Source organism: Engraulis encrasicolus, chromosome 1 (assembly GCF_034702125.1).
Source record: "Engraulis encrasicolus isolate BLACKSEA-1 chromosome 1, IST_EnEncr_1.0, whole genome shotgun sequence".
Lineage (NCBI taxonomy): Eukaryota > Metazoa > Chordata > Actinopteri > Clupeiformes > Engraulidae > Engraulis > Engraulis encrasicolus.
The window spans coordinates 4,817,426-4,839,460 of record NC_085857.1 but is presented as its reverse complement, the minus strand read 5'-3'; positions in this window follow the sequence as shown (position 1 = coordinate 4,839,460).

Sequence of the window (22,035 nt, the reverse complement as noted above, 5' to 3'; positions counted from 1 at the left end):
GAGTGCTTGTTGCCGGAGCGGATACTACTGCACATTCTAATGGGCAAGAGGAATTGGATGCATGCTGAGCATTTGACTAGATCTGGGTTTCTTGTAGCTACAGGATTTGCTTTGATCGGAGGAAATTGGACGAAAAGGACGTGAAAAGAACACCACAGGCTGGCTAGCTGTCTGAGGGGTGTAAATCGTGGCTAAAAGCAGCACTGAGAACATTTTTCAATGTTAAAATAATCAATAAATTCAAATCAACTCTCAGCAGGGAGACTAGCCCTTCTACAGTTGATTTACACCCTTAACATATAAGGCCGAAAAAATGCCATGGAAGCAGCGTTGCCAGATGCCCGCCCAATTGGGCTACTTAGGATGAGCGTCTGCGGGTAAAAAACAAATTGGCCATTTGGCGTTTTTTTCAGCCGTTTTGGGCCCATAGAAGTTCATGTAATTTGTTGAATTTGGGCGGAATTTAGCGCATTTTGAGAAGCTTTTGGGCAGGATTTGGTCAGACACATCTGGCAACACTGCATGCAAGTTTATACTGTAGAGGTGGGTAGCTGAAAAGGTGGTTGAAAAGTAGCTGAAAGGAATGACGTCTGCCGGAATAACAGACTCATTTCTCCCATCTTTTTTCATCATCTTTTACTCACTCAGTCCTCAACAACTGTTTTTTTCCCTCTCTATTACAATCTCTCTCATGTTTTTCTCCCATTCTCTCTCTCTTTCTCTATCCCTCTCTTTCTGTACTCCATTTTATTCCCGTCTCTCTTTCACACTCTATCCATCACACTCCATTTATCCCTCTATCTCTCTCTTGTTTCTCTCTCCATCTCTAGCCGCTCTCTTCCTCTCTGCTGTCATTCTGCACTAATGATTGATAATGTGCAGAGGTCCCTCCATCCAGGATCCACAACAAATTGCTGGAAATTTAGTGAATCCCCCCCAGAGGCACATTCATCACTCCGTGAGCATGTGTGGCCCCGTGAGCCATCTCGTACATCAGTGTCACATTTTCCCTGCTTCACCGTCAACGCTCTGGCTGTTAGAGACTCAAGCAGCTCTGTGGACCCGGCTTTAGAACGCAAACAAATGTGCAATCATCCCACGTACGTTTGTTTAGTTTTTGTGCTCGTTGTGCAGAAGTTGCCTTTATTGCTTTGTGTCTGAAATAAAAAAGGAAATCTATCTCTCTCTCTCGCTCTCTCTCTCTCTGCGTATTACTTTCTTTGTGGGGTGAATGCTTAACTGTCCCCTGACCACAACAATCTGTAACCCCAACCTGTTACTGAACAAATGTTTTTGTACTTTTAGTTTTTTCATCAACATATTTAATGACTGTGAAGACCGACCGAAATGTCCACACAGCCGCATATGTCCTCACAGCAGAGGTGCAATGTCAGGTTGTGGTCCCCACAACAGTGGTATAACAAGTACACACACACACACACACATTTATTTTTTTACATTTCTAAAAATAGGGGCCCATGAGGGTGCGGACCCACCAATGAGTCAGTTCTGCACCGCTAATTATGAGGGGCCCCTTTAAAGTGGAAATGAAGCAGTGGCCTAATATAGGGGTCTATAACACCAGTAAGATAAGCCAGCAAATATATATTTTTTTGAAGTCTGAAATTTAAGCCGTTAATAAAAAAATAAAGCACAAACACGTAACGTTTCTGTTAACGTTTCCAGCCAACAGCGGGTGACGTCACGCGAATGGTAGTGTCCTATTCCTAATGCTGTTATGATAGTAGTGAATTAAACATTTGGGACTTGCGTGGCTGATTATGAGCTTATTTGCTTAACCCAAATGAAGCAAGAATACGTGTTTGGGTGGGACAGAACAACTATGAGGCATGAAGGCAGACAAGACATCCCATCACATGAACCACAGGTAAACAAGCAGCTTTTTTTTTGCTAAGGTGACAAGTCACTAACAAATTTTGGTATGAGCCAACATGATCACTATTCATAATCGTGCGATGTCGTGCAATGTTGCAGTTCCCTACCTTCATCTTCCGATGATTTCGCCAACATTTTCCAAGCACCTGAATTAGGCTACTTTGACATCTCCGTGCCCACGTTTATCGGTGTTATCCAGTCAACAATAATCCAAGGCAACAACGCTATTCCAGCCAGTTTGAGGATGCATCCGCGACTTCAATAACATAATAGTTTACTACAATAGATGCAGCTACTTTAAGCATGCCATAACTTAATGTAGGCCATGATAGTTTAACGTGTCATTTCCCGTAGCATCAACTTCAAATCCCCAAAGCTCCTCCAACTCCGAGAGCGAGACAAGAGAGGGGATGGGATAGCCACACACACAGGCTGCGTCCCTTCCCTTCACAAAGCTTTCCAAACTTCCGCCAATTTTGCAAGTTATTTTCTATTACTGAATTGAACCACATAGCCAACTTAAAGACATGGGCTTTCAGATTAGCGTCCAACAATGCAGGAAAAAGACGTTATTGGTGACGGTCTGTCACTACAAACCTATGGGATCGAGCAGCCCCAGTCCTGACTCCTGTCCTATGGTGGATGCAATGGGTGGATGGCTGCAGCTATCCCACCATGCTCGTAGCAAAGGCTTTTTGACACAAAGTGATAATGACACTTGGCATTTCTCTTTCATCTGATAGTAGGTATATAACGTAGAAAACCCGGGGACAATGTAAAATGAACCCCTCGTCCTTCTTCAATTTTACTGCCACGATTAGAGTCAGTTAGCGCTGTAGTTAGCACACGCTAACGTTAAGTGAATGGAAGGCTACATTAGCCACCAAGTTCTACCATTCGCGTTACGTAGGCGGCGAACATGGCTGCGCCCTTGTGGCGAAACTCGGTAATAACATGTCATTTTTCAGCAAAACTATTTAAAAGTACAGTTCAACGAACATCCATTCGTTTATGAAAATAAATAAGCCGCCAAAAAATGATAATAGTTGTCAGTGCTTCATTTCCACTTTAAGCCAATAGTGCCTGGGCCCTATTTCTCCCCCATGAGGGGCCCCTTTAAGCCAATAGTGCCTGGGCCCTATTTCTCCCCCATGAGGGGCCCCTTTAAGCCAACAGTGCCTGGGCCCTATTTCTCCCCCATGAGGGGCCCCTTTAAGCCAACAGTGCCTGGGCCCTATTTCTCCCCCATGAGGGGCCCCTTTAAGCCAACAGTGCCTGGGCCCTATTTCTCCCCCATGAGGGGCCCCTTTAAGCCAATAGTGCCTGGGCCCTATTTCTCCCCCATGAGGGGCCCCTTTAAGCCAATAGTGCCCGGGCCCTATTTCTCCCCCATGAGGGGCCCCTTTAAGCCAATAGTGCCCGGGCCCTATTTCTCCCCCATGAGGGGCCCCTTTAAGCCAACAGTGCCCGGGCCCTATTTCTCCCCCATGAGGGGCCCCTTTAAGCCAACAGTGCCTGGGCCCTATTTCTCCCCCATGAGGGGCCCCTTTAAGCCAATAGTGCCTGGGCCCTATTTCTCCCCCATGAGGGGCCCCTTTAAGCCAATAGTGCCCGGGCCCTATTTCTCCCCCATGAGGGGCCCCTTTAAGCCAATAGTGCCCGGGCCCTATTTCTCCCCCATGAGGGGCCCCTTTAACCCTTTGAGGAGTACCATCACAAATATGTGATTAGAATTTTGAACAAATTTTGAGTTCTCATTATGATGTCATAATGTCTTTGCAAGATTTTTAACACAGACGTCTATGGGAGCTGTAGAGTGTTCCAGTAAAATTCTAGAAGAACCTCTAGAAATTCCTTACTCATCAAAGGGTTAAACGGAAGAAGAACATGTGTGTTGGCAGGGCTGGACTGGGGGTAAAATAGGGCCCAGGCACTATTGGCTTAAAGGGGCCCCTCATGGGGGAGAAATAGGGCCCAGGCACTATTGGCTTAAAGGGGCCCCTCATGGGGGAGAAATAGGGCCCGGGCACTATTGGCTTAAAGGGGCCCCTCATGGGGGAGAAATAGGGCCCGGGCACTTTTGGCTTAACTTAATTCACTCCACCGTTCAATAAATCCCAATCCACAGTATTGTTTTGTCAGATACGTGCATTATGAACATAAATGCAATCTTGTTATACCTTGTCTTTCTTGCTCTGGTAAATGCAATCATCAGTGTATCAAGACATCACATTAGCATGCATGTCACTATCTTTTGTGGGGTGATCGATTCCTTCTCATGTGCTCACGCTGTCAGATCAAACAAATCAATGCTTGTTATCCTCTACAATACAGTACAGCCTTCACCTTGAAAGCCAGATGATCAGGCGCACGCACACGCACACACGCACGCACACACCAATAACTGGAGAGCCAGAGGATCTGAGGGCAGTAAGATGTAGCCTCAGCACTGTTTCTCCTTTCTTGATTACTTACTGAAACAGGTGGGTACAGACTGCACACCCAACTACACAACTAATACAAACGCATAGGATTGATAGACAAACAAAACAGTCAAGTAGAAGTCCACATACACACAAGTACATTCACAGAATGATACTGCAATACAGTGTTTGCAGAACACCCACACACACACACATGCACACACCCTTCACACACGCACGCACACACACACACCACCACCACCACCACCACCACCAGTTATTCAAAACACAAGCCTCTGGCCTGTAGAATCCACACACAGTTGATATCAACTCAACGGTTTATGCTGTTGTGTTCATTTTTGGTATCTTGATCTTGCGCAAAATCGGTCTCTGTGTGCAGGCTCCTCCCTCCTGGAGATAGTATTGTGTGCTTTTGTAGTTGTAGCCTATTTAGAGTTACATTTTACAAACCAGTTCATCCTGTATCTTGTCTGTCTGCATGTCTATTCACAAAATAACTAAAAATACATAGGCATAAGCTACTGCATGTAGTGTGCAAAGACAAGAAATAACCTGAAATGTCAAAGCTCCAGGGAGTTTATGATGAATAGCCAAGGACACACCAGGACAAACTGCTCCATCAAATAATCTTACAGAACTGAATTTCTTAGATTGAATTAATTTTAGCATGTTGGCATTTTGCAAGGGATCTTGACATTTAGTTTTTTTTCTTCCAAAAGACATTGACATTGCAATTCTTGTGTTTTATTTTGGTAAAACGTAAGTAATTGACAACTTGATATTATTTCTTTCAAATTCTACCTACCCACATCATTTAAAACCCACACTTCTATTTTTAACCTTTTGAAAAACAGCCGTCAATTATATTTTCAAAAGCCTAGCAGGATGTGTTAACTTCAAGGTATTTTGAGACCGATAATACAAATGAAGCACTTACTCCAACTTCTCATTCTGATATGGAAATGTGTCACAAAGCACAAAGCAAAATATTATTTATTCAAGGGACTGGTACATGAAAGCAACCAGGACATTAATTGACATTTAGGGTGGCTGATACATGCACATAGTTCTTGCTAAAAAGATGCTATATTTGTACCGGAAAAATACAGCAGAAGGGATCATGTGAAACAGTATTCCAACCAACTACCAGTTTCCTTATTTTCCTTTCAAAATATACAAATATCTATCTGTATATGAGAATGAAAGACATTTACACTGGTGTTGGAGATTGAGTTCAAGTCAGCTCTGCGATGAAGAAGGTCATTCTCTTCATCAACCTCTTCTGCAATCAGACAGTTCGGCCTCTCCATCATGGCATGAACTTCAAGCTAGTCAACCTTACAGCTCTTATACTAATATCAAGACTTACAAAGGATTACAAGGCTTAAGGGATAAGTGTTAAGTAATATGCATGTGGCTTAAACTGATGAATTCAGTTTTGTGAAACAAGAGAGATTGAAACTATTAACGATAGTATGCAGTTGTTAAAGGGTTTATGAAACGAAAACAAAGTAAAGGAATTGGACCATTTCCAGGACAGATTCTGACAGTTCTAAGCCTTGTGAATAAAATGGGATATTGTCTGGGTGATATTTTGTCCTAAAAGTCATGTTAAAACGTTCCCAAAAAGTGTTATGTTCGTTTTTTTTGGTGACATGCAAATTTTATGCAAATGATATGCGTGACACAAAAGGGGGGAGTTCACCTCATTCCACCTTGTTCAGATCAATGGCGGCTAGTACCAAACCAAAGCGCAGTGTCAAGCAGTGTGTTGCTGGAGGGCCGAACGGTGCCAGCTGCAAAAATGGCTACTTGACAGAAGGAATATCTTTGCACAAGTTCCCTTCTGTGAAGAATGATGGAACTGTGGCCAACTGTGGAGAAGGCTAAAACAAGGGCTCTGTGGATCCAATTCGTACGCAGGCACCGGTGTGGCAGCTTTTGTGATATGCACCGGATTCTCATCCGCCCTATAGGCTATCTGCTTGTAGGATAGACTGAGTAAAGTTAAGTATAGGGTACAGTTGGGCTAAATCAAATATGCCTGTGTAACAACAAGACTCTGATCTAATTCCAAAGTGTAGGCATAACATAAATGGCAGCCCCAAAACATTTGCTGACCATATCGAAGATTGTGTAATCTCTGTTTATGTTGACATTCGCTTCCTGCCATACATTTGTCCCACATCGCTTGCCATAGCCTCGTACAAGCAGATGTACATGTGGATGAGAATTCCGGTGCATATCACAAAAGCTGCCACACCGGCGTGGTTTTGAAGCAAGCTCATGGTCACTGTTGTGCTCGGCACATTTCCACCCCTCGTGCTTCACCACAAATGTGGAGATCGCGGGCATGGTTGGACTGAAGAGAATGCTATTGTCTCAAGCAGTTCCAACAATTGACATCGCCGGCGTGCAGACTGAAACTGCCCCTGTAACTGCTCGTGCACTGCTTTGCTTTAGGCTACGTTTTACCTTGTCCATCTGCTTTGTATGTTGTTTTCAGGAAAGGGTAATGCACATTACATGTCAAACCGATGCAAATGCTCTCGGGATATGCACTTTTTGTTGATTGCCATTCAACTGGTCAATAAATTGGTTTTGGGATATCCGCGCTTCAGCCTCCGTGGTGCTCTCGGTCGAGGACAGCCAACTCACAGACTGGGCTACTGCTTAGCGAATAAACGGAGATGCATATAGCGTAGGCCTACTTTTTTTCTCTCTTCTTCTTTTTTAGGATTTGGGGCTGCTCCAACAGCCTATTACCTCCGTTTTTTCTCTAGTTGATAATATTTTTGCATGTACATGCATTTCAATCACACTATATCGCGCAATTGAATCAAAATGCCCCCCATTTGTCAACAAATACACACGCCATGTCATCTTTGGGTCATGGCAAAGCGCCCTTAGCAACCGTAACCATAAAGAAAACAAACTGTCAGGCTAGGTCAAAAATCGTCACTTCGCCTGTCAGACATGTCACTTTCTGCAGATGTATCAGTGCCTCTGAAATAGATTTGTGCTGCTGTTTTTTTTTTTCTCATGAGGTTGGATGTGTGGTTTTTTGACACGCTGATGTTTGTATCAGAATTTTGGTTCCTTTATAAGATGTGGGTCCATCAAATGTGTGTTATTTTCTCAGATCACCATACTAGCAAACCAGGGACTCTCCTCTATGATGTCACAGCCCAGCTCATTAGTCACACCAAATTTCCCAGAATTCAAACTTTGAGTTGCCATTTTCACAAGTTCCTCCAGGATGATTGGGTTCAAAGTCTCATCAATGCTATCAGAAAAAACAAGGCTTTAATGGGAATGACCGTTTGTTTTCGTTTCATAAACACTTTAAATGAGTGGCTGCTTACATGTAAATGCCATCAGGATTGAGCAGGTGTCAGTGGACTGGGTTTGTGTGTAAGACAACTGGGTTGACAACTGGGCTGAGATGCTGACATTTAACAAAACTTGTGACACTTCCTCTGATGAGTGTATTGTAATGTAATGTGATGCAATGTAATAATGTCCCGGTACTTTGTAATACTGTGTGTTTCCAAAACATTGCTATGCATGTGACCAATACAGGCAATGTAAGACAAGTAAGTACACACATAAATGAGCTTTGCCTTTGTGCACAGCCCACTCTATTGTACAGTGTATCAATTCATAGCACATTATCCATCTGCAGTGCTTCCACTGCACTGCACCCATTCCCACTTCTCATCAGCATCATGCTGACACTACTGACTTCAATACACACCATTATACATCTCATTTCTCCCATTGGCTATAGTCGCTATTCTACATCCTACACCATTACATCTCATTTCTCCCATTTGCCATCTACACAGCCTGTGAGTAGCCCCTTCATTTGAGAGCTTTTACAGGAACTTACCTATTCGCCTTTTAGTGCCCTTACGTAATGCGTTCATGCGGAATATCATGCAGACCCGGCTGTATTTTTGTCTTTGTGGAGATGCTGATTTGGGAGATATGGCCATTTCACAATACAATCTCTTCTTTTAACTATGACTTTCAACTGGAAGTGTGCACATTACATGGCCTCTTTTTTTCATTACCCACTGAAATTCAAAGTATGCTTTATCATGTATTAATACTGTTATCATATTGTAATTGGGTAACACTTTATAATAAGTACCCCCTTTTAAGCACAAGTTAAGCCTTAGTTAAGCCTTATTTTAACATTAGTTAACCCTTAGTGAATCACGAGTTAGTCATTATGTAAGTAATATTTCTCATTTCTTAATCATTAACTACTACCATTAGTAAATGGTTTGTGTGTGCTGATGTAACTGTTCGCGAAGCTAAGTTGAGCTTTAGTCCAGCCTTATTTCAACATTAGTTAACCCTTAGTGAATCACGAGTTAGTTATTATGTATTTCTTGGTAGTTATTACATACAGTTAATTAATGATTTGTTTATGGTGATTGAACTTTCTGTTAAGCATTAGTAAACCATCATTAAAATGTCAGATAACCCTCCTTTATTTATGGAAAAAAAAACATTATCTCTCTGTTGTCTCCTACCACCTAACCATTAACAAGTACTATTAGGCATGTATGGTAATGGTTTGTAAACTCTTGCTTTAGCATCAATGAAATCTTAATTAACCCTTTAGTAATGGTTAGTGTGTGATGACTGGTAACATGGCAAACAGTAAGTTGAGGCTCATGTGACTGCCCCTCATGGATGTTTCTGGACATTAACAAATGACTTGTTAAGCATTGCTTAAGCATTATCAAGGATTTATAACCCATTACTTAAGTATATCTGGGGAACTGTTCTAAAGTGAAAACCTGTTAAGGCTTCACAACACATTAACAAATGACTTGTTAAGCATTGCTTATGGATTATCAAGGAGGTACGACTCATTGCTTGAGGCAGTGGTAGCTCAGGTGGTAGAGGAGCCGTTCCACAACCCAAAGATTGCAGGTTCGAGCCCTGCTCGGCCTATCTCCATCGTTGTGTCTTTGAGCAAGATACAGTACTTAACCCCAAGTTTCTCCTGGTGGCAGGGTGGTACCCTGCGTGGCAGCCACGGTCACCGCTGTGTGAATGTGAGGTATACACATACATAAAGTCCATTTACCATTACTTAAGCATATTTGGGGAACTGTTCTAAAGTGAAAACCTGTTAAGGCTTTCCAGCACATTAACAAATGACTTCTTAAGAATTGATTAAGCATTATCAAGGGGTTATAAGCCATTACTTAAGTATATCTGGGGAACTGTTCTAAAGTGAAAACCTGTTAAGGCTTCACAACACATTAACAAATACCTTGTTAAGCATTGCTTGTCCATTATCAAGGAGCTACAACTCATTACTTGAGGCGGTGGTAGCTCAGGTGGTAGAGGAGCCGCTCAGCAACCCAAAGATTGCAGGTTTGAGCCCTGTTCGAGCCCCCATCTGAGCTACCACTGCCTCAAGCAATGAGTTGTAACTCCTTGATAATCCATAAGCTATGCTTAACAAGTCATTTGTTAATGCGCTGTAAAGCCTTAACCGGTTTTCACTTTAGAACAGTTCCCCAGATATACTTAAGTAATGGGTTATATATCCTTGATAATGCATAAGCAATGCTTAACAAGTCATTTGTTAATGTCCAGAAACATCCATGAGGGGCAGTCACATGAGCCTCAACTTACTGTTTGCCATGTTAGCAGTCATCACACGCTAACCATTACTAAAGGGTTAATTAAGATTTCACTGATGCTAAAGCAAGAGTTTACAAACCATTATCATACATGCCTAATAGTACTTGTTAATGGTTAGGTGGTAGGAGACAACAAAGAGATAATGTTTTTTTTCATAAATAAAGGAGGGTTATCAGACATTTTAATGATTGTTTACTAATACTTAGCAGAGAGTTCAATCACCATAAACGAATCATTAATCAACAGTATGTATTAATTACCAAGAAATACATAATGACTAACTCGTGATTCACTAAAGGTTAACTAATGTTAAAATAAGGCTTGACTAAGGCTTAACTTTGCTTAGCGAACAGTTGCATCAGCACACACAAACCATTTACTAATGGTAGTAGTTAATGATTAAGAAATGAGAAATAATACTTACATAATGACTAACTCGTGATTCACTAAGGGTTAACTAATGTTAAAATAAGGCTTAACTAAGGCTTAACTTGTGCTTAAAAATGAGTACTTATTATAAAGTGTTACCTGTAATTGCCATGTTTTCTTTTTCCGTATGTGCTACATTTCAATAGACATTGCATAATACAGTATTTCTTCACCCATGAACGCACAAGCAGGCTTTTCCCACCAGATCCCAACACTTCACTAGCCTGTGCTCAAGGTCTATGCCTTTTTTATTTTAAAAAGGTGACATGCGTGAAAAAAACGTTTTATATAAAAATGATGTAACAAAACATAACGATAAAGATAGACAAAGAGAGAAAATGGGAGTTTCTCCTTGGCCCTGAAGCCCCCCTGCGCTTGACTAGCTCCAGGGGGATCAGTTCTAGTTAATGCTCAGCTCAGTGAACAACACGCGAGCTAGAGCCTTCAGAAATATTCATACATTATTTTGCCATGTGGCCTTCAAACTCAGTGTGCCTATCTGATTTTAATACACCATCTGTGCAAGTGATGTTAACTGTGAGCCAGAGCCTTCAGAATGATATTATATATTGCTGTATGCCCTTAAGCACTGGTAACCTTCTTAGTGTGCCTGTCTGATTTTAATACAGCATGCATGTAAGTGTAACTGTGTGGGTTGCAATAATGAAAGTTCATTGCCATGTATGTATATGGCTTAAATCACTAGTCCACAAATTTCATTTTCAGTTATGTTCAACTTTGTCTCCTTGTCTGACTTGAGTGGGAGTAGCGAGCTCCATACAGTCAATCAACCAGACAACCAGTCAGGCAGGCAGACAGACAACCAGGCAGCCAAGCAGGCAGTCAGACAGACAATCAGGCAGGCAGGCAGACAGACAACCAAGCAGGCCGGCAGACAGACAACCAAGCAGGCAGACAGACAGACAACCAAGCAGGCCGGCAGACAGTCAGTCAGACAGACAACCTGGCAGGCAGACAGACAACCAGGCAGGCAGACAGACAGACAGACAACCAGGCAGACAGACAAGCAGACAGACAGACAGACAACCAGGTAGACAGCCAGACAACCAAGCAGACATGCAGTCAGCCAGACAACCAGGCAGGCAGACAGACAACCAGACAACTAAGCAGTCAGTCAGACAGGCAGACAACCAGGCAGGCAGACAGACAGCCAGACAACCAGGCAGGTAGACAGACAGCCAGATAACCAGGCAGGCAGTCAGACAGGCAGACAGACAACCAGGCAGTCAGACAGACAGGCAGTCAGGCAGGCAGTCAGCCAGACAACCAGGCAGTCAGTCAGACAGCCAGACAACCAGGCAGTCAGTCAGGCAGGCAGACAACCAGGCAGTCAGGCAGGCAGCCAACCAGGCAGTCAGGCAGACAGACAACCAGGCAGGCAGGCAGGCAGACAACCAAGCAGGCAGACAGACAACCAAGCAGTCAGGCAGTCAGACAAGCAAACAGTCAGGCAGACAGACAACCAGGCAGGCAGGCAGGCAGACAGTAGGAGCCATCTGACCTTCACCCCAGTGGCGGAACAATTGCTCATCAGGCCCCAGGGAAAAACACTGGTAGGGCCCACCATACAGCCTGCCAAGGTCACAATAGGACCCCCACTATCAATACGGGAGGGCCCTGAGCCCATGCCCTCCTCACCCCTCCTATAGCTCCGCCCCTGCTTCAGCCCCTTCCTCTCTCTTAGCGGCTGCAGCAGATTTTTTGGCAAAGAAATGCTCACACTCATAGATCCAACACTCTCCCCTTCTGGAGAGCTCAATCACGCCTTTCGACAGGTCATCCGTCCTTCTCCAGGGCCTGACGAGAACAAAAGGTCCATCCATTCTAAACATCCACAGCATGTGTCAACCACCGCAACTCACTCTGGCTGACAGAAAAGACCAGGACAAGCGACAAATGTGCCCCTTGCCTGACAGTTACTCCCCTGCCCAGCCCCCATGCCCCTCCTCATCTCCCAACTCTCAACTCCCCTTCCCAGCCCCTATGTGACCCTCACCTCCACTTGTAGAGAGTTACTTTTGCACAATCCCTGGTGCTGAACAAAAAGACTACGTATTTTCTGAAAAAAGGTTCGCACACTCCTTTGAATTTTTTTCTTCTTTAAATTATTTTTTCTTCTTTGTATTCATTCATTCAATGGCAATGACTTCCTCAGATTCACCTCTCAGATTCAATCTGAGGAAGACCGAGAGGTCGAAACGTCCTTACCTCCACTCCCACCACTGCTCTGCAACAACTCACTCTGGTTTGCCCTTCTATTCACTCTCAAATGGGCTTGCCAGACCAAGCCAAATGTCACTGTCCTCGTCTCTCCCCTGCCCACCCTCCCTCAACATCTATGTCACCTTCTGTACCATATTCATAGCCAGGCTGCGCCCTCCTAGTGACGCAACACTTTTGGCGGATTGCAAGTCTATGATAATCAGGCAACCATATTCAGGCCCTACACTACTGTGTACTGTGCACCACCATCATCTTCTGCCAAGTCTCGCTCCACTCCCTTTATTGTCTATGTCCACTCCAACCCTGCCTCTCCTGTCCCTGCCTGGCCTCGCCCAGTGAAAACCTGAGGGGGCAGACGAAAGGTGCCTTGGGCCGCGGCCATGGAAGGAGATGGTTCCGGAACAGCAGCGGGGGGATCAATTGAAGAGAAGTGCCAGGTGCATATGGAGCACTGCTGATCGCCATAATTGAGTAGCCGTCCGTCCCGGTTGGGAACCGGGGGCGGGGGTGAGGAGTGGGTTATCGGGTGGGGTTGAGAGAGAGATATACGGACATGCAGGTGCAGATGGAGCACTGCTGATGGCCATGACTGAGTAGCCGTCCCAGTTGGGGGCAGAGAGTGCAGACAGGTCTCTATCTTTCTTTCTCTCTCTCTCTCTCTCTCTCTCGCTCTCGCTCTCGCTCTCTCTCTCTCTCTCTCTCTCTCTCTCGACAGATAGATAGATAGATAGATAGATAGATAGATAGATAGATAGATAGATAGATAGATAGATAGATAGATAGATAGATAGATAGATAGATAGATAGATAGATAGATAGATAGATAGGTCATAATTGAGTAGCCGTCTCAGTTGGAAGGTGCAGACAGTATTGTTCAGAAAGGGCAGTGAGGGCTCTCTCTCTCCTCACTCTCTTCTCTCTCTCTCTCTCTCTCTCTCTCTCTCTCTCTCTCTCTCTCTCTCTCTCTCTCTCTCTCTCTCTCTCTCTCTCTCTCTCTCTCTCTCTCTCTCTCTCTCTCTATATATATATATATATATATCTGTCTCTCTCTGTCCCAGTCCCTGTCTGTTTCTCTCTCTATCTCCCCCCCCCCTCTCTCTCTCTCTCTCTCTCTCTCTCTCTCTCTCTCTCTCTCTCTCTCTCTCTCTCTTTCTCTCTCTCTCTCCTCCAATACTTCAATATCTCTCCCACAGTTTTTTTTTGGTCTGCCTTCATTCACTCTTTTTTAAATCTCTTTTCATGCTATATTTCTCTAACTCTGTCTCACACTCTGTCTCTCCATCCATTTCCATCTACTTCTTCTTTCTATTTATAGCTATTTCAATCCATCCCCTACCGCACTACCTCTCTATTCTCCTGCATTCACTTTTCATTGTCTCCTCATTTCCCCCTTAGGTAGATCTATGTCAAAAGTTCCTCTGAAGGCTTGGGTGATGAGATGGAGGATGACAGAAGGAGGAGAGAAGAGGAGACAGCAGGAGAGCCAAGGGGGGCCAAGCAGTCAGGGAAGTCGACAGGGGGGGACAAAGGGGTCAGATGCCCCGGGCCCAGGAGGAGAAAGAGAGGGGGCCCAAAATTGGGTTTTCAGTACATTGTATGTATAGGATGGGGGGGCCCTTTCAGATGACTTTGTCCTGGGCCCAGAAAAAAGCTGTCAGTGGCCCTGCAAGCAGTGATCACTGCAGCTAGACTGACAGTCTGTGGAGCGTTTCGATAGGCACACAGCGCTCCAGGGAATGACAGTGGAGCCGTGCAAGGATGTAAGTAAGTATGTATGTCACTGGATTCAGGAGCACCAGATGACTGACTCCAGGGAAACCCTGGCCTAGCTTTGATTTCTTTTCTTCCATGCACGTTCTAACCTGGGAGAGGTTGGATGCCAGATGACACTGTTGTCTGTCGACGGTGAATATGTTGTTGATGTATGTTCTGTCATGACAACAGGAAGTCGTTTTTTTATTTTCTTTAAATAACATAACACAGTTCAGGTTTTTAGTCTACAATGTGTCGACTTGTCATGCTGTTCCAAATTGCCATTTCTGGTAACGGGTTGGGCCGACTTGTTCACATGACGTCCCTCAGGTAAGTTGAAATTGGGTTATAGCTGCTTTGGATGTGATACTTTTTGACTGTATTTTTATGTGGGTATTCTGTGTATTCTGTTTTCTTGGAAACTGTGCTTGTGTATTATGTACTATGCATGTTTCACTTAGGCACATAAACGTAATGACTTTCTGTGTATATATATATATATATATATATATATATATATATATATATACAGTATATAAAACTGAAAAATGACATTTCATCCACACATAACACTTAGAAATAAGAAATGAGTGCAGCAGATGGGCTATAATGCTGCATAATGTGTTATCTAAATTGTGTGAGGTGATCTTCTCTTGTCGGGATACTTCACTCCCCAAACATACTGTAGTGGCGTAGAGTACTCATATCAAACTGTTTCCCCCCATTATCCATTCAGTTGCCTTTTTAGCAGCCTGATCTCCAAAATTCTGTGCTCCTGGACACGGATGTTAAGGACACGAAATCTGTGTCCAGGAGCACGGATTTTGCCAAAATTCCGTGCTCCTGGACACGGAATTGTTTTCCGTGCTCCTGGACACGGAATTGTTTTCCGTGATGTGCACACGGAAGTGCTTTCTATAGGCTATTACCACAGCACTGTTTTAACTCTATCATTAGAAAATACATACCAAATGCTAATCCTAAACAAAATAATGCTACAACAATTTAAGTTGTGCCCTGACCAAAACATTCCCTAACCTTAACCTGTCATTTAAGACATATTTTTGAGAAATACCTTTTCCAGTTGGTTGCTGCTAGGCTATCAAACTCATATAATGAATGAAAGAAAACTAGCTGTGCCCAGACCAAAACAATCCCTAACCCTAACCTGTTAGTAAGAAATGCTTTTTTAGACAAAATATTTGAAATTAGAAAAATCCTGAGAAAACACAAGACTGTGGAAACATAGAGTTGTGGGAGTATAGAGAGCACTTCTGTGTGTCCATCACGGAAAATAATTCTGTGTCCAGGAGCACAGAATTTTTGGAGATTATGTTGATACTTCACTCCCCAAACATAGTGGCGTAGAGTACTCATATCAAACTGTTTCCCCCCATTATCCATTCAGTTGCCTTTTTAGTCCATATTCTGAGATAAATCTTGCAGGGTATTTCAGTGATTGGCCCACTGGTATATACAGAGTCTCTTCCCAGTGGCATGGAGATGACACATTTTGGCTGGCTGTCCTCCTCCTTAGCATCACAAATAATGTGCGTACACACGCACGCACGCACGCACGCACGCACGCACGCACGCACACACACACTCACAAGCACGCACACACACACACACACAAGCACGCACACACACACACACACACACACACACACATACACACACACACACACACACACACACACACACACACAAGCACGCACGCACGCACGCACGCATGCACGCACGCACGCACGCACGCACGCACGCACGCACACACACACACCTTTTCCCACTGGTCTGGAAACTCTCTCTCTTTCTCTCTTTCTCTTTCTCTCTCTCTTTCTCTCTCTCTCTCTCTCTCTCTCTCTCTCTCTCTCTCTCAAAGGCACACCAACAGTGAGACTGAACAGAAGAGATGAATAGAAGAGGAGGAGAGGAGAGGAGAGGAGAGGGGGAGGGGTTAAGTTAGTCTTCACCTGCTGGTAGGATATAATTAAGATGTATGAATAATACATAGTCTTTTTTTTCTCAAACACAAACACAGACCTACATACAGTGTGTGTGTGTGTGTGTGTGTGTGTGTGTGTGTGTGTGTGTGTGTGTGTGTGTGTGTGTGTGTGTGTGTGTGTGTGTGTGTGTGTGTGTGTGTGTGTGTGTGTGTGTGTGTGTGTGTGTGTGTGTCTATATGCAGATGTCTTCATTGCAGCGTAGCATCAAGAAGGTGTGTGTGTGTCTGACACCTCTCCTGTTACCCTTCTGAGTCGACATGAGGCTGCTATATTAAGATACTCTGAGTCTGTCTTCACATGGAGAAACATGTTTTCCCCTTTCATCGTACTTACTTTTCCTCCTTTGCCTCTTCCTATCCCTATTCCTAGACCTTCACCTTCTTCTTGTTCGTGTCATACACTTTTTTTTGTTTTTCATTCTTTTCTATCTTATACTTTTTCCTCCACCTCTCATAGAAGAGTTGTTACTTTGTCTGATATGTCAGCAGGGCCCTAAATTAACTTTTTTCACACAGTACACACACACTAATGGGTCAAAGTGGGTCTTTAGTTAGTTGGTCTTTTCTACCAGCCAAACTGACATTTCAGCAGCATTTGGAAGGTTGGCTGGTGTTAAAGTAGAGCCCTGTATGTCCAACATAATACATACGACTATAAGCTAATTTACAAATTGGAAGTTACTAGTGAAGAGTAACCCAGTGGTGTGAATTCTGTCTTGTTATTTCCAGCAGATATCTGGGTCTAGGTCATGACAGCTAGACTAATTAGTCATCATTAATATGGATGTCGTTTTGCTCTGGCTCTGTGCTGCTCGTGGAGAGGGACCAGGCCCACACAAGTGTGGTCAGATGTCATATTGTAATTCACTGATTGCTGCTGAAATGTTTTTACTCTAGAGGAAGATGGAGGGGAAAGGAAGGGGAGTGAGAGGCTGTGTGTGTGTGTGTGTGTTTGCACGCGTGTGTGTGTGTTTGCACGCGCTCATGTAGACAGGCCCATGGTAGTGTTGTGAAAGTCCCTCGAGGTAATAGAAAGTTCATAGTGATGAATCATCACAGAGAAAATGTGAAGATTGGAAATGCACAGATCTAATGTTCACAGACACCTCGCCAGATATTCTGATGCAAGAGCAAACTGACTGGGTGAGACTGTGGTGGTGTAAAGAAAAAAGAATTGTCTTCACGATCCACAAAAAAGTATGGATTCATCTTCTGGCTTTCTGACAGCGGAGAAAAAAGTAAAAACTAGAAATGCATTCTCACAGAAAATGCTGGAAGCGGGCTTGCCTTTTGGGGCAGAGATGAAAAAAAGTACTATTGAGAAAACAAAGCTAAAAGAAATGTTGGGAAAAATCCATCCACCCAGTCAGAAGTTATGGGCCAAACAATTCAGCCATCTTGGATTCAGCCATCTTGAAAGTGCTGTAGCTCTGCGTTTTGGGGATATACTAAATGACATACATGGTATTTTAAGTTGGCTAAGGAACACTGCATATGATATAATTTTGAAAATCGACATGGCTTCGAGCGGGATTAGAACTCACAACCTCCATATCTGTAATCCAACCCCTTTGCCATTGATATTAAATGACATACGATACATGATATTTGAAGTTGGCTAAGGAACACTGCATATGATATCATTTTGGAAATCAACATGGCTTCGACTGGGGTTCGAACCTCCAACCCCCATATCCCTAATTCAGCACATTTGCCATTCATACTAAATGACATACATGGCATTTTAAGTTGGCCAAGGAACACTGCATATGCTATACTTTTGAAAATCAACATGGCTTTGACTGGGATTCGAACCCCCAACCTCCATATCTGTAATCCAGCACATTTGCCATGCATACTAAATGACATACATGGCACTTTAAGTTGGCCAAGGAACACTGCATATGATGTAATTTTGAAAATCAACATGGCTTTGACTGGGATTCGAACCCCCAACCTCCATATCTGTAATCCAGCACATTTGCCATGCATACTAAATGACATACATGGCACTTTAAGTTGGCCAAGGAACACTGCATATGATGTAATTTTGAAAATCAACATGGCTTTGACTGGGTTTCGAACCCCCAACCTCAATATCTGTAATTCAGCACATTTGCCATCCATACTAAATGATATACATGTATGGCATTTTAAGTCGGCCAAGGAACGCTGCATATGATATAATTTAGAAAATCAACATTGCTTCATGTGGGTTTCGAACCCTCAACCTCCAATCTAATGCAGCAGCATGCATTACCACTAAGCCAAGCAGTTAATTGTCATGCTTAGTCCAGCAAGACTATATTACATTGCATTGCAGAGCTGAACAATGGACTTCTAGAATGCTTGCTCGCACCTGCTCGTTAAGAATGGAATCTTGAGACAGTGACAGTTGAAATGGAATCCTTCACTGGCTGCACCTGTTGTGATTGACTGAAAGACAGTTAGTATTGAGCCTTTAACAGGGGAGAAAATGAGAATGAGTTTTTTGTCTTTACAACATCGTTGTAAAAAAACTAAAAGGAGTTGGCACGTGTCCTTTTCACAGATCGGAGTCATGCTTGTGATGTCTCTAACAGTCTTTGAATGAAGTTTATAGGTTAAATTTTTCAGGCACAAATGGACCTCCGTGTGGGACATGCGCTGATCTCTTGAAAAATGCACTTTTCCAAAGACTGGGATTCTCCATAGAGCCAGGTCTGTTTTTTTTACAAACCTGCCATTTAAAAAGTATTGGGAGTTGGGAGATGAAACTTTCACAATTTGGAGACATCCCATAGAGCTCGCTAACAACGCGTCAACTAAACTTCTAGGTGAAAGTGTTGATGTTTTATGACCGAAAAAGCCTCCTACACTCTAATCTCTAGAGTGGCGGAACTTTGGTTCATGAAGGTTCCACCATAGTTTTCAATGGAGACCCAGGCTTTCACAAAATCGCCAAAAACGGGAAAACGACAAGAGACACGGAGAAGCCTATAACGAGACGCGATCTCCAAGCCGAGCCGGTCGTTTTAGTGTTTGAACGGTGTCTCTATCTCGAAAGGCCTAGGAGGAGATCCATTTTCTATTTTTACTGTCCCTGTACAAGAGAACCAATAATAAACAGGACTTAGAGATTACTATAATCGGGCCTTGCTCTGCAAGAGCTCTGCTCTTGCTCCGCAAGCCCGCTTAATAAGAATGCTTTTTATCATTATTATTATTATTATTATTATTATTATTGTACATGAATCAATCATTTTTTTTATACATGTATGTTTCACAGGAAGCTATGTAAAATGTGGACTAATGCCACTGCCTCTGATACGCTTCAGGACCACGGACAGCAACACCGGTGAAGCTCAACACATTTTCCTGGCCCAACACAAGGCACTTCAGCACCATGGACAGAGACATGTGTAAAGCATAGCTGCTTTCAGATCAAGTGTTCTGTCTCTCTCTGTCTCTCTCTGTCTGTCTGTCTGTCTCTCTCTCTCTCTCTCTCTCTCTCTCTCTCTCTCTCTCTCTCTCTCTCTCTCTCTCTCTCTCTCTCTCTCTCTCTCTCTCTCTCTCACACACACACACACACACACACACACACACACACACACACACACACACACTACTCTTACCCTCTGCTCAAAACTGTCCACATCACTGCTTTCACTGCATCAACTACAATTAGATGTGAGCCCTTTCATATTGCCTCCAAAACCTCGCCCACTTTAAGTGTCAACTCAGACTAGCAGGAGAGGTGAGACATGATGCTAGATGTGATGTATTCATTTCTCCCTCTGCATGCATTTCTGCCTCTCTAACTCTGGCTGCCTGGTGGTAGAATTGAAAGAACATAGTCAAACAAAACTTAAACAAAACTGAAAAATGTATACATTTTGAAAGTATCGATTATCCATCCCTCTCTCATCGATCTGCTCCCCGTCCCCCAAATCCTGTTCTTTGCCTCCAGACCTACTATGTGCTTTGGTGCTATCAGAATACAGTACACATACATTTCCATCCTAGATACAGTTTTTAATATCATCTTTTCTCATCTTGTGTAGAAATCACACTATTTTTGTTAAAATGCCAAACTCTCTAGTGTAAATATTGTATTTTATATTTTAGTGGTTTAGTCCGACAGACAGGCATAGAAGAAGGCTAAGGCTGAGACGTTGGTCTGTCTGTCATGCTTACCCACTAAAATAAAATACAATGATTACACTCCAGAGTGTCTTTTCTACAATTATTTTTTTTTACAAATCTGTTCACTCACACCCAAGACCTTGTAAAAAAAACAGCTTGGAATTAAAATTAAAATGATTAATAAAACATGAGTGAAAAACTTTCATACCTCTTCCCTCACCTAGGTCTAGAGACTACAATCAGTTTAGGCGAGGAGACAAAAGACAAGGAAAAAGCATCATTGTACATCATTGGACATTAGTTGCAGAATCACTGTCAATCCATAGTGAATTAGCTATTCTAGTCTCACCCTTGAAAACAAACACGTCTAAATTCCTGAAAACTGGGACCTGAAATCAAAACACAATCTTCCTCCTCTACTTCCCGTGTCCCAACCAACTGTAACAAATTAGGCATACGGGTGCCGTGTAGCGCTGCACAATGTTCCTTTAGTCTCATTAGGTGATTCACATTTTCTTTTCTTTCTCTTTCTCTCTCTCTCTCTCTCTCTCTCTCTCTCTCTCTCTCTCTCTCTCTCTCTCATCTTTCTTCTCTCTTTCTCTCTCTCTCTCTCTCTCTCTCTCTCTCTCTCTCTCTCTCTCTCTCTCTCTCTCTCTCTCTCTCATCTTTCTTCTCTCTTTCTTCCTCTTCTGCCTACGGTCTGTAGCTTCAGTTGGAGGAGGTGTTCAGTGGACGCTGACACCACACAGACAAACAGCTACCCGCAGGCACAAACACACAAACACACACACACACACGCACGCGCACGCGCACACACACACACACACACACACACACACACACACACACACACACACACACACACACACACACACACACACACACACACACACACACACACACACACACACATCCTCTTCTGCCTGTGATGTGGGGGGCATACTGTAGCTTTAGTTGGAGGTCTCTTCGGAGTCAATTTAGCCCAGCTTGTCAGTGTCTCGCTATCTGACTTCTTGACACCCTCTCCCATATATCCCCATCCTATATCCCCCTCCACCTCCCACCTCCTCACTGGCCCCAAAACAACGCAAGAGAAGTGGGCTATTCCCATGTGATGTGTAGGGGTTTACTGTAATAAAAGTTGATATCCGCGCTCTGTAAAAAAAATCCTTGGGGTTCTGCCACGTTTCCCTCTCCCTGTGTGTGTGTGCCTGCGTGTGCATGTGTGCATGCCTGCGTGCCTGCGTGCCTGCGTGCCTGCGTGCCTGCGTGCCTGCGTACATACATGCGTGGCTGGCACAGCAAGTGCTTTATTCCCAAAGCTTATCTGGCATGAATTGTGCATCCATTACAATCCCATTACACTGCACCATCCTTTAAGCTGTGTCCTTTTGTGTATGTGCAATTAGCAATGATCCTTTGGTGAGAGCTGTAACACACATTAGGCATGTCACAATAGGGCAGTTT